This window comes from Thunnus albacares, chromosome 3 (assembly GCF_914725855.1).
Source record: "Thunnus albacares chromosome 3, fThuAlb1.1, whole genome shotgun sequence".
Taxonomy (NCBI): Eukaryota; Metazoa; Chordata; class Actinopteri; order Scombriformes; family Scombridae; genus Thunnus; species Thunnus albacares.
Genome location: NC_058108.1, coordinates 3280473 through 3293354, shown reverse-complemented (window position 1 = coordinate 3293354; position 12882 = coordinate 3280473). Strand labels below are relative to the sequence as shown.

The window sequence follows — 12882 nt, the reverse complement described above, 5'->3', positions numbered from 1 at the left end:
GATGAAAACAGAAAACAGGTGCGCTTCGAGTCGTACACTGTTGACATGTTCTGAGCAGGCGAGCAGCAGATGGAGCCAAATGTGGTCAATTTTGGCAGCATTAATTAATTAACCACCTGATTGCCAGTGATACCATCGCAGGCAGCTAACCTTGCCTGAAACAAGGACGACTTCCACTTACATCCTGATAAAAATAATGAAATAAAACATCAACATTCAGGGGAAAAAATGAAAGAATTTCATACAGTGTTCGTACTATTAATTATTATTAACTAAACTGATCACAGGACAACTGAGTTGCAGATCACCTCAGCTAAACTGTTCCTGGAGAGAAACTCTGCTCTGTGCACCTGCATGAAAATAGACTGTATTGACAGTATAATCCTGGCAAGGAAAAAAAACAGTTTCCCCCAAATTTCCCCCAAATTTTATATATATATAATATTGTCATACATTGGATCCTTATTTATTAACTCTTTGCCTCTTATTCTTAGGAGTTTCTCCTAACTCGGCCAGTCAGGAGAAACGTTTAGTCGTAGGAGGTTTTGTGAATACGACTCCTGATTTGTGAGTCAGACTTTGGTTTCACACCTCATCTTATAATTTCCAGTTTTGTCCACAACAGGGTGCACTATTCATTCAATGTTAGCTCTTAACCTGAGACACATAACTTCATGTTACACCACACAAAGGAGAAAAGTTTGAGAGAGAAAATGACAAATCCCTCCACAACAACAGGCTGTTAAAAGTTACAAGTTGAACTATAGCTGGAGCAAAGTTAGCTTAGGAGCGCATTTGAAAGCAGCACTAATAGTAATTCCATGTTGCATTAAGTAACATATACAGCACATGAACCGCGACCATAAACCATAGTTAATTCCATTGTGAGCATGTGTGGATCAACGTATCTACAGTGTCTATAACACACCAGCTGTCGCTGCCATAGTTTATGTACCACATGTAGCAACATGTAGCTTAACTTCATCTATAGTGTAACATAAACATGTCACATAAACATGTCACACTGCTAATAGTAACATCCGTTAAACTCACCGCACACGCTCCTCTATGAAGTAGCCATGTTGTCCGTCTGGGGGAAAATATTTGACTCAAAGACGGACCTCGGTTTTCCCAGGCAGTTGACCGACTTTCACTTTCATTATGACTCAACGACATGCGTGGCTGGCTCTGTTATTGAAAGCAGCCAAAATTAAAACACAATAGGGATCAATTGCTTTACAACTCAGAAAACACACAGCAAGCACAACTCATGGTTAAAACAGATTTTTAATGTTCTTTTCCACTTGTGCCATTTCTTGAATCCAAATTTCTGCAGTGACTTACATCCAGCAACAAGAATCGGTATAAGATGCAGACAGACGTGTCTTCTTGCATCATAAAACACTTTACTTTAAAATAGACACCACCAGGAAGGACGTTTCATGTACCTGAAATGCAGGTTTTCTTGAATGACAGCTGGCTGACACAGCAGCCACACACGTGACTCGATGATGACTTGACAAGACAGAAGCAGGGAGAAGGTGGTAGGGTTGAATTTGGTTTGAATAATGTCATGTTAAATGTACAAAAAGACCGTTCTATATATCCAGTGAGAGGGATTGTGAACAAATGTATAAGGAGTAAAACATAGAAAAAGGCTGAGCTGTCATAAGGGCACTTTTCAAATCTAGGATGGGTTTACCAGAAACACCACTGTTTCTTATCAGGCCCGACCACATTCCATTGGCTGACAATGGAAAAAAAAACAAGTATATATACATATATATGTAATTTATATATATATATATATATATATATATATATATAAATTACAGCACAACATATATATATAAATTGCAGCTACAATGTTGACAAAACATAACTGATCGATCAGAAATCCATTTAGAAAATAATCATTTTAAAAGTTGTTTTCTTGTCGTCTTGTGGACAGATCTGACAAAGGATGAATTCAGACTTTTTACAAATCAACATCATGATGTAGTTACTTCGGCATCCTTTAGATTTGTTTATTATAATTAAAGCAGCAAAATCAGAGTTTATTTTGGGTTCATAACGCTTTAAGGTCTGTAGTTGTCGTCTGGGAAGTGTAATGCAAGTATCAGTAGTAAAAGTGATACTACTTTAGTGATAATGCAAGTATCAGTAGTAAAAGTGATACTACTTTAGTGATAATGCAAGTATCATTTGATCATGATGCATTATCACAGCATTTTAATATTATATCTGGTTGAAGTGGATCCATTTTTAGCTATTTTATATACTATTGTGTATCTTTAAAAATGCGTCATATTTTATAAGATCACCATATCTATGCAATTTACAATATTTCCCTATTAAATGTACTAGAAGTGTAGTGTAGAAATAAAAAACTGAAAAAGTATTTATTCTATGTATTTACACTTATGTGAGTTACTACCATTAAGACAAGACCATGCGTTGTTTGTTTATTTGTTTGTTTTAGAAGAAAAAGGAAAATAGACCTTTTACATTAACAGTGTAGACGTTGCATCGGGCTTCACCTTCGGGAAACTTTCTGTACACACAGCTGTAGACACCAGAGTCATTGGTGGTCAGGTTGCTGATGGTGATGGTGTGGTTCTCCAGAGATCCTTTTGTCTGAATCCTGTCTTTGTATCTTATGCCCGGGGTGATCTTGTCCATGGAGTTTGGATTATAGGATGATAGTAAAGCATGTTCTCCCTGTTCTTAACACTTCGATACAGATACATCCCAACAAAATCTTGGATAATATTGAGACATCCTGCAGAGGAACACTTCAAGGTGATGTTCTCACCAGACTCTCTGCACATTGCAATGTTCTCTGTTGTAGAAGAGATAAGCTGTCTGATTAGAGGGTCTTAGAAAATGAGATGCTGTGTGTGAACCTGTTGGATCCTCTGTTGATCAGCACCCGACTATTTAAAGACATCTGATGGCAATCAAGCACAGAACGAATCTGATGAAGCAACGTGTGAAACGTGTAGTTCACTCCTTTTGTTTTTTAATGTAATCTGTTAATAAAATAGTGTCAATACTACTATCCTGGTGTGCGCTGGAATACTTTTTTGCATCAGCCGGCACTCAGGAGAGACACACTGCTGTGCACGGGGTATCTTCAGTTTTCTGCAATATTTATCTTAAATCTGGATCAAAATAATCTGATATCATAAAATCTGATGATGACGTCCATGTTTGAAAGTATCACAGTTAATCCATTAATCATTAATCTGTTAACAAAAAGCTTAATTATGTTAAATAACTTGCGTTAGCATTGAGAGCAGAAATCCAAAAGTGAAATTTAAAAAAAATCAAATGTATGCAATACTTTTGAAGCTTTTTAGGGTTTTATGCACAGATGAGACTAAAGCAAACAAAGTGAGGTGTGAAGAGAAAGAAAGGGGAACAAGAAAGAATCTAATCACCCAACAAAACAATGATGGTACTGAAAGATCCTGGGTGGTGACACACTTCCATGTTAACAAATGAGCTAATCAGGAAGAAGAAATGGAAACCAGCCTTAATGAAGCCAAGAGAGCAGCAGCTGAGGTTCAAATCTCAAAATCCAGAGATGTTCATGTGTAGCAATTGTCCACAAGAAAAGTCACATTGTTTTCATCATTTCATCTGAAATATGATCCACACGAGTTTGCAGCAAAAATAATAAAATAAAATAATTCACAAAGTTCTCATATCTTAATTCAAATTTTGTTTTAATCACATCGACTTAAAGATCACAGTTTATATGGTGCATGTAATTATAAAAATACAACAATAAAGTCATTAAAATGTCAGGACAGTCTGTAATCCAGTGAAACGTTTCATTTTGATCTGCAGAATAAACTGAATCAACAATATAAATATAAAAAAATATTTACAAAACAAAAATAGTTCATGTGGCTGTATCATGTGACTGTATCATGTGTATATTTAAGATGGCACATTGTCATTTTAGTCTGGTGAAGAGCAGTGGTGGTTAAAACGTCACCTTGGTGCAAGAAATCCGTGGACATTGGAGCCCTGCACTGTGTGAACCGTGAGCACCTGCCCTCTCTGGTTTGGACGTGCATGCATATTCCTGGTTGTTTTTCTTCCTCCCAAAAGTTAATGACCAACCCTGATTGTTTTGTGTTACAGCACTGTAACAAGATTAATCATGTACATTTACCGTTACCTCCCTTACAGTTACAAAAAGGCCCAAAACATATGGGCACTCCTGAGAGCTGGCATCAGATGAAGAGAAAAATGAAACCAAAAAACCTGAGATTCCCAAAATACATGTTGTTTTAGTAGTGAACTCTTGCATAGTGGTCCTAAAAGTTACATAAACCCTGTTTCACAGATCACAGTTAGAGGAACACTACACATATACACACATACACAACTTCCAGCCCCTTTAGCTTTCTGCTAATCCTTTCAGAGGCTGCTGGTAAGTAGTTATGTTCATGTGACACGAAGAATCTCCTGAGAGAGAGAGAGAGAGAGAGAGAGAGAGCTTTAAGATATTTGATATTGTCTTGTTGACTGTCAATACACAGACAATGAAATGAAGGTGAAACTAATCTTTTCAATTGTTTGCTTGGGACATTATAGTGTAATTACCTCAGGCTGTGCCATCTTCACATTCTTAGCAAACCAGGAAGTGTTGCTAGTAAGTAGTTATATCCATGTGACATGAACAATCTCCTGAGAGAGGGAGAGAGAGAGCTGTGCCATCTTCACATTCTTTCTACATCTCCACATGACCACCTGGAAAAAGATTTAATATCAAAGTCTGGATTAAATCTCCGAGAGTTCAGATGAAAAGAGTGATAAAATAAAATCTGAATAGTTAGACTCAGTAAGTCAAATAGCATAGACATACCTTGCTCAGCATCTGATTCACATGTAGGAACCTCTCGATGGTGACCTGGAACAAATTAAAGATTTAAAATGGGTTAAATTGGGTGTAAAACCATCACCATCTGCTGAGATCAAGACATGCGAACAAAGACGGTTAACCAATGGGGAGTTGTCTTTGCTTGCAGATGTCCAAAGCATGAGTCAGGTTATATTATGATTCAAATGTTGGTGATTAGTAACCAAGTCTAGTTTCCCACAAGCCCTGGAAAAATACTAAATACTGTATGTCTAGTGTAGTACATATCACCTGTACATCTTTAGAGTGACATATTTGATGTTAGCCCTTCATGCATGAGTTAGAAAAGAACAAAAACAGAGATGACAGTATGTCCAAAGACGGACGTACTCATTAGGGGTGTTGCAGAGAAACCCTTCACAACATTTGAGAACTTTAGTATTCAAATATCACATTAAAAATATAAATTAATATCATGATCAAATATCATAGTGGTGAAGACTTGCTATACCAGTATATTTGATCACAAATAATGTAAGTCATAACTCATTACTGTTTATAAAAAGGGAAACTGAAGCTAAACAAATGTGTGTTTGTACTCACGTTGAGACCGCCTTCTGTAAATCAGCAGCGCCAACAGCGATCCTACGATCAGCAATCCAATGATCAGCAATCTGATGACCACCACAGGGGTGACTATTTTGGAGGTTTGATCTAAAGGAGTAAATATGTAAGTGTTTATTAAAACAAGGTATGCATGTGCTGGTGGGAAGTTCCCCCTGTTATACTTCAGCAAGATACATTCACTTTCTCTTTCATCCCCCAGAGGAGTTTGGACAAAATTTGGCACGTAGACTCTGAGTGAACACATTACCCCTGCAGATAACAGTAGACTGTAAACAAGCAACGAGACGGCAGGCAGACAGTTTCATTATTGAACTGATGCTGCAACCGACAGTGACAGTGAACTGCAGTACAGATACTGATCACCTAATCAGAAAATGGCCTTTTACTGTACTGTATATGTCAGCTGTGACAACTTATCAGTCAGTAACAGTACAGATAGGGTGGCTGTGAAGTTGCCAAGTGAACCAGTTAATGAGTTGTTCCACTAATGAGAATGAAAAGTGTAAAAACTAGTTTTCTTTATTGTTTTGAGGGTTTGAGGATGATGTCGGGTCAGATTTAGAGACATGTAGCAGCCTGGCTAATCAGTGACTTGTGTATCAAAATAATTACAACAAGTAAGATGGTTGCCTTTAATTATTGATAAAAGAAACTTTTGTCCATTACAACCTCCCATAGTGCCGACAAAAAACAAGCACCAAAGTTGACTTGTGGTTCAGGCTCCTCTTAGTTGAGCAATCCCAAATTAAGGTGTGTTGATATAAGTGCGGTGTCATTCACATTGCTTCAAAATACTGAAGCTGAAATTATTTAAATGACATCCATGTTTCTGTGTGAAGCAGGACTGAGCCATTACTTTAGGTTTAAAAGACATCAAGTGTGGTGTTCAACAACAAATACCTTCAGATGTTGTTGTACCTGGTATTTCCAATGTGACCTCGTCCTCTTTGCCGCCACTGGAGTTGAACACTACGCAGGTGTAGTTGGAGGAAATGGAATTTTTCAGCAAAGACAGCTTGCTAGACAGTTTAAACAGACCATCGTTTGTCAGCTCTGCCTCCATTTCACTGCTTGCTGTCCAATCCTTGTTGTGCTCATCGAACCAGCGAAGTTCACCTTCTGGGTATCCACCAACAGAGCTACAGGACAAGGTGACATCTTCTTTTCCAGTAATGTTCTCAGGGATGGAGCTTATTGTTGGTTTGTTGTATTTGGCTGCCAAGACAGAGATAGAAAGCTAACATGTTCATTAACCTGAATATTGCACCATGACATCAATCAATACCAATAAAGTATCTCAATATAATTTATTGACCATGATTTTGGACTAGTAATATGAAGTACAACCTGTGACAAGCAAGACAGATAATGAAGAAACTGGCTACTGCAACGGCTATTTCTATTATTGGATTATTTGTCACAGTGACACTGAGAGTAAAGACAAGACTCTGGGACAGAGCTGACACAGCTGAAGGGAAATACCAGTCTGGTCAAAACTAGAATGAAAATGTTCATCAAAACAGAAACAACCATGGTTGAGCTTTGAAATTAGTTGGTACGGATTAGCTTTGACAATATATTTTTGACTTAAAATGGTCGTCTGTCTGTATCAAATAATTATCAAAATGTTTTAGTGGTCAGTCATGGCTGGAGGCTCTCACCTGTGACTCTGAGGCTGGTCTCTGTTTCCTCATCACCACCGCAGTCTGTAAACACCAAGCATGTATAATCTCCACTGTTCACCATCATAGTGTTGGTGATGAGCAGGGATATGTTCATATTCCTGTCGTTCCAGGATGACTCAGCAAACCTATAGCCAGGCTGTAGCTTAGTTTTCCCTCGGTGAAAAAACAGTAAGTTATCCTCAGATCCCTTTTTCTTCCAAGCGACCACCCAGATTTTTGGGTCTTTTACTTCTTCTGCGGTTGTGACAACACAGTCCAGCATTGACTGCTGGCCATACTGTCCCATGTTTCCAGTCTTGCATTCCACTTTTACAAAAACTGTAGAGAAAAATACATTTTTAAAAATGGATGAGATGTGTGAAAGCTCCTCTGCTTTGAGCTCCTTGTTGCTGCTGTTCTCTGTCTGCAGGAGCAGGTTCCTGAGAGCACACTGATTAGCAGGATGGGACTCACCTGGACCCAGTGTGTCCCATGTATAAAACCAGAGAAGCTGCCAGCTCAGCAGACGTACCCCACCTGTTTGTTATTTTTTGTTTGTTTTGAGTTCTTTGTTTTAAATAAATTGACTTTTGACTTCTGGGACAGATATTACATCAACAGCAAGCAGCAGTTAACACTTGAAATTCTCAAAATACATTCTCAGATTATGGCAGAACTTACATTTTCCTACACTTCTTGCTCTGATAATGATGAAAAACAAGAAGAGGATACGAACGGAGGCCATGTTCATCCACCTGAAATGACAATTAAAGTAAACAGTTCTTTATGTGGGGATCATTAAAATGTAACACACACACATGTTTTTAACCCCCAAGAATCTATTTCTGAGTCAAAGTGCAGAGTGAAAAGAGTAGTCAAGTTCATTGTACAAGTGTGTCTGGGACACTTTTGGTATTTTTGTGACCAGAGGTTCATGGCTCAAAGAAGCTTAAAAGAAGATGATAGACTCAGTCATGGTCCCAGTGACCCAATAGTGAGGGTAATCCTGATGGAGAAGAAAAAAGAGACATTCAGTCTCCAACTGATCTGCAGAGCATAAACTCAGAAACTGAGTTGAATAAATTAATAACAATTACATCAATAATGCACAACAGCAAAGAGGTTTGTGTGGCTGTTGTTCAACAGCCTGACACTGGTTGCACAAGAATAATCAAGTTACCAGTGGATCTAGTGTGTGTGACGGTGGTTTGACAATGCACGCCACTCAATGTATGTAAAGTAAAACAAAGAAGCAAAATATAGATAAACAGGCTTTGTGTGACTTTTGGGAGGTTTGTTTGTCTCCACCAATGAAAATGATGAAAACAGAAAACAGGTGCGCTTCGAGTCGTACACTGTTGACATGTTCTGAGCAGGCGAGCAGCAGATGGAGCCAAATGTGGTCAATTTTGGCAGCATTAATTAATTAACCACCTGATTGCCAGTGATACCATCGCAGGCAGCTAACCTTGCCTGAAACAAGGACGACTTCCACTTACATCCTGATAAAAATAATGAAATAAAACATCAACATTCAGGGGAAAAAATGAAAGAATTTCATACAGTGTTCGTATTATTAATTATTATTAACTAAACTGATCACAGGACAACTGAGTTGCAGATCACCTCAGCTAAACTGTTCCTGAAGAGAAACTCTGCTCTGTGCACCTGCATGAAAATAGACTGTACTGACAGTATAATCCTGGCAAGGAAAAAAAACAGTTTCCCCCAAATTTCCCCCAAATTTTATATATATATAATATTGTCATACATTGGATCCTTATTTATTAACTCTTTGCCTCTTATTCTTAGGAGTTTCTCCTAACTCGGCCAGTCAGGAGAAACGTTTAGTCGTAGGAGGTTTTGTGAATACGACTCCTGATTTGTGAGTAAGACTTTGGTTTCACACCTCATCTTATAATTTCCAGTTTTGTCCACAACAGGGTGCACTATTCATTCAATGTTAGCTCTTAACCTGAGACACATAACTTCATGTTGCACCACACAAAGGAGAAAAGTTTGAGAGAGAAAATGACAAATCCCTCCACAACAACAGGCTGTTAAAAGTTACAAGTTGAACTATAGCTGGAGCAAAGTTAGCTTAGGAGCGCATTTGAAAGCAGCACTAATAGTAATTCCATGTTGCATTAAGTAACATATACAGCACATAAACCGCGACCATAAACCATAATTAATTCCATTGTGAGCATGTGTGGATCAACGTATCTACAGTGTCTATAACACACCAGCTGTCGCTGCCATAGTTTATGTACCACATGTAGCAACACGTAGCTTAACTTCATCTATAGTGTAACATAAACATGTCACATAAACATGTCACGCTGCTAATAGTAACAAACGCTAAACTCACCGCACACGCTCCTCTATGAAGTAGCCATGTTGTCCGTCTGGGGGAAAATATTTGACTCAAAGACGGACCTCGGTTTTCCCAGGGAGTTGACCGACTTTCACTTTCATTATGACTCAACGACATGCGTGGCTGGCTCTTATTGAAAGCAGCCAAAATTAAAACACAATAGGGATCAATTGCTTTACAACTCAGAAAACACACAGCAAGCACAACTCATGGTTAAAACAGATTTTTAATGTTCTTTTCCACTTGTGCCATTTCTTGAATCCAAATTTCTGCAGTGACTTACATCCAGCAACAAGAATCGGTATAAGATGCAGACAGACGTGTCTTCTTGCATCATAAAACACTTTACTTTAAAATAGACACCACCAGGAAGGACGTTTCATGTACCTGAAATGCAGGTTTTCTTGAATGACAGCTGGCTGACACAGCAGCCACACACGTGACTCGATGATGACTTGACAAGACAGAAGCAGGGAGAAGGTGGTAGGGTTGAATTTGGTTTGAATAATGTCATGTTAAATGTACAAAAAGACCGTTCTATATATCCAGTGAGAGGGATTGTGAACAAATGTATAAGGAGTAAAACATAGAAAAAGGCTGAGCTGTCATAAGGGCACTTTTCAAATCTAGGATGAGTTTACCAGAAACACCGCTGTTTCTTATCAGGCCGACCACATTCCATTGGCTTGTCAATGGAAAAAAAAACAAGTATATATACATATATATGTAATTTATATATATATATATATATATATATATATATATATATATATATATATATATATATATATATATATATATATATATATATATATATATAAATTACAGCACAACATATATATATAAATTGCAGCTACAATGTTGACAAAACATAACTGATCGATCAGAAATCCATTTAGAAAATAATCATTTTAAAAGTTGTTTTCTTGTCGTCTTGTGGACAGATCTGACAAAGGATGAATTCAGACTTTTTACAAATCAACATCATGATGTAGTTACTTCGGCATCCTTTAGATTTGTTTATTATAATTAAAGCAGCAAAATCAGAGTTTATTTTGGGTTCATAACGCTTTAAGGTCTGTAGTTGTCGTCTGGGAAGTGTAATGCAAGTATCAGTAGTAAAAGTGATACTACTTTAGTGATAATGCAAGTATCAGTAGTAAAAGTGATACTACTTTAGTGATAATGCAAGTATCATTTGATCATGATGCATTATCACAGCATTTTAATATTATATCTGGTTGAAGTGGATCCATTTTTAGCTATTTTATATACTATTGTGTATCTTTAAAAATGCGTCATATTTTATAAGATCACCATATCTATGCAATTTACAATATTTCCCTATTAAATGTACTAGAAGTGTGGTGTAGAATTAAAAAACTGAAAAGGTATTTATTCTATGTATTTACACTTATGTGAGTTACTACCATTAAGACAAGACCATGCGTTGTTTGTTTATTTGTTTGTTTTAGAAGAAAAAGGAAAAACAGACCTTTTACATTAACAGTGTAGACGTTGCATCGGGCTTCACCTTCGGGAAACTTTCTGTACACACAGCTGTAGACACCAGAGTCATTGGTGGTCAGGTTGCTGATGGTGATGGTGTGGTTCTCCAGAGATCCTTTTGTCTGAATCCTGTCTTTGTATCTTATGCCCGGGGTGATCTTGTCCATGGAGTTTGGATTATAGGATGATAGTAAAGCATGTTCTCCCTGTTCTTAACACTTCGATACAGATACATCCCAACAAAATCTTGGATAATATTGAGACATCCTGCAGAGGAACACTTCAAGGTGATGTTCTCACCAGACTCTCTGCACATTGCAATGTTCTCTGTTGTAGAAGAGATAAGCTGTCTGATTAGAGGGTCTTAGAAAATGAGATGCTGTGTGTGAACCTGTTGGATCCTCTGTTGATCAGCACCCGACTATTTAAAGACATCTGATGGCAATCAAGCACAGAACGAATCTGATGAAGCAATGTGCGAAACGTGTAGTTCACTCCTTTTGTTTTTTAATGTAATCTGTTAATAAAATAGTGTCAATACTACTATCCTGGTGTGCGCTGGAATACTTTTTTGCATCAGCCGGCACTCAGGAGAGACACACTGCTGTGCACGGGGTATCTTCAGTTTTCTGAAATATTCATCTTAAATCTGGATCAAAATAATCTGAAATCATAAAATCTGATGATGACGTCCATGTTTGAAAGTATCACAGTTAATCCATTAATCATTAATCTGTTAACAAAAAGCTTAATTATGTTAAATAACTTGCGTTAGCATTGAGAGCAGAAATCCAAAAGTGAAATTTAAAAAAAATCAAATGTATGCAATACTTTTGAAGCTTTTTAGGGTTTTATGCACAGATGAGACTAAAGCAAACAAAGTGAGGTGTGAAGAGAAAGAAAGGGGAACAAGAAAGAATCTAATCACCCAACAAAACAATGATGGTACTGAAAGATCCTGGGTGGTGACACACTTCCATGTTAACAAATGAGCTAATCAGGAAGAAGAAATGGAAACCAGCCTTAATGAAGCCAAGAGAGCAGCAGCTGAGGTTCAAATCTCAAAATCCAGAGATGTTTATGTGTAGCAATTGTCCACAAGAAAAGTCACATTGTTTTCATCATTTCATCTGAAATATGATCCACACGAGTTTGCAGCAAAAATAATAAAATAAAATAATTCACAAAGTTCTCATATCTTAATTCAAATTTTGTTTTAATCACATCGACTTAAAGATCACAGTTTATATGGTGCATGTAATTATAAAAATACAACAATAAAGTCATTAAAATGTCAGGACAGTCTGTAATCCAGTGAAACGTTTCATTTTGACCTGCAGAATAAACTGAATCAACAATATAAATATAAAAAAATATTTACAAAACAAAAATAGTTCATGTGACTGTATCATGTGACTGTATCATGTGTATATTTAAGATGGCACATTGTCATTTTAGTCTGGTGAAGAGCAGTGGTGGTTAAAACGTCACCTTGGTGCAATAAATCCGTGGACATTGGAGCCCTGCACTGTGTGAACCGTGAGCACCTGCCCTCTCTGGTTTGGACGTGCATGCATATTCCTGGTTGTTTTTCTTCCTCCCAAAAGTTAATGACCAACCCTGATTGTTTTGTGTTACAGCACTGTAACAAGATTAATCATGTACATTTACCGTTACCTCCCTTACAGTTACAAAAAGGCCCAAAACATATGGGCACTCCTGAGAGCTGGCATCAGATGAAGAGAAAAATGAAACCAAAAACCCTGAGATTCCCAAAATACATGTTGTTTTAGTAGTGAACTCTTGCATAGTGGTCCTAAAAGTTACAT

General features: G+C 37.4%; 1 long non-coding RNA gene across 1 annotated transcript in view; it reads left to right on the top strand.

The window, feature by feature from the left end:
- The first annotated feature begins 1311 nt into the window (after positions 1-1311).
- LOC122978815 overlaps positions 1312-12882 on the top strand; it is a 48529-nt gene continuing 36958 nt past the window's right edge. The window contains exons 1-2 of the long non-coding RNA XR_006402747.1: positions 1312-1769; positions 8878-8888. This is a non-coding gene — a long non-coding RNA (uncharacterized LOC122978815). The remainder of the gene's footprint in view (positions 1770-8877; positions 8889-12882) is intronic.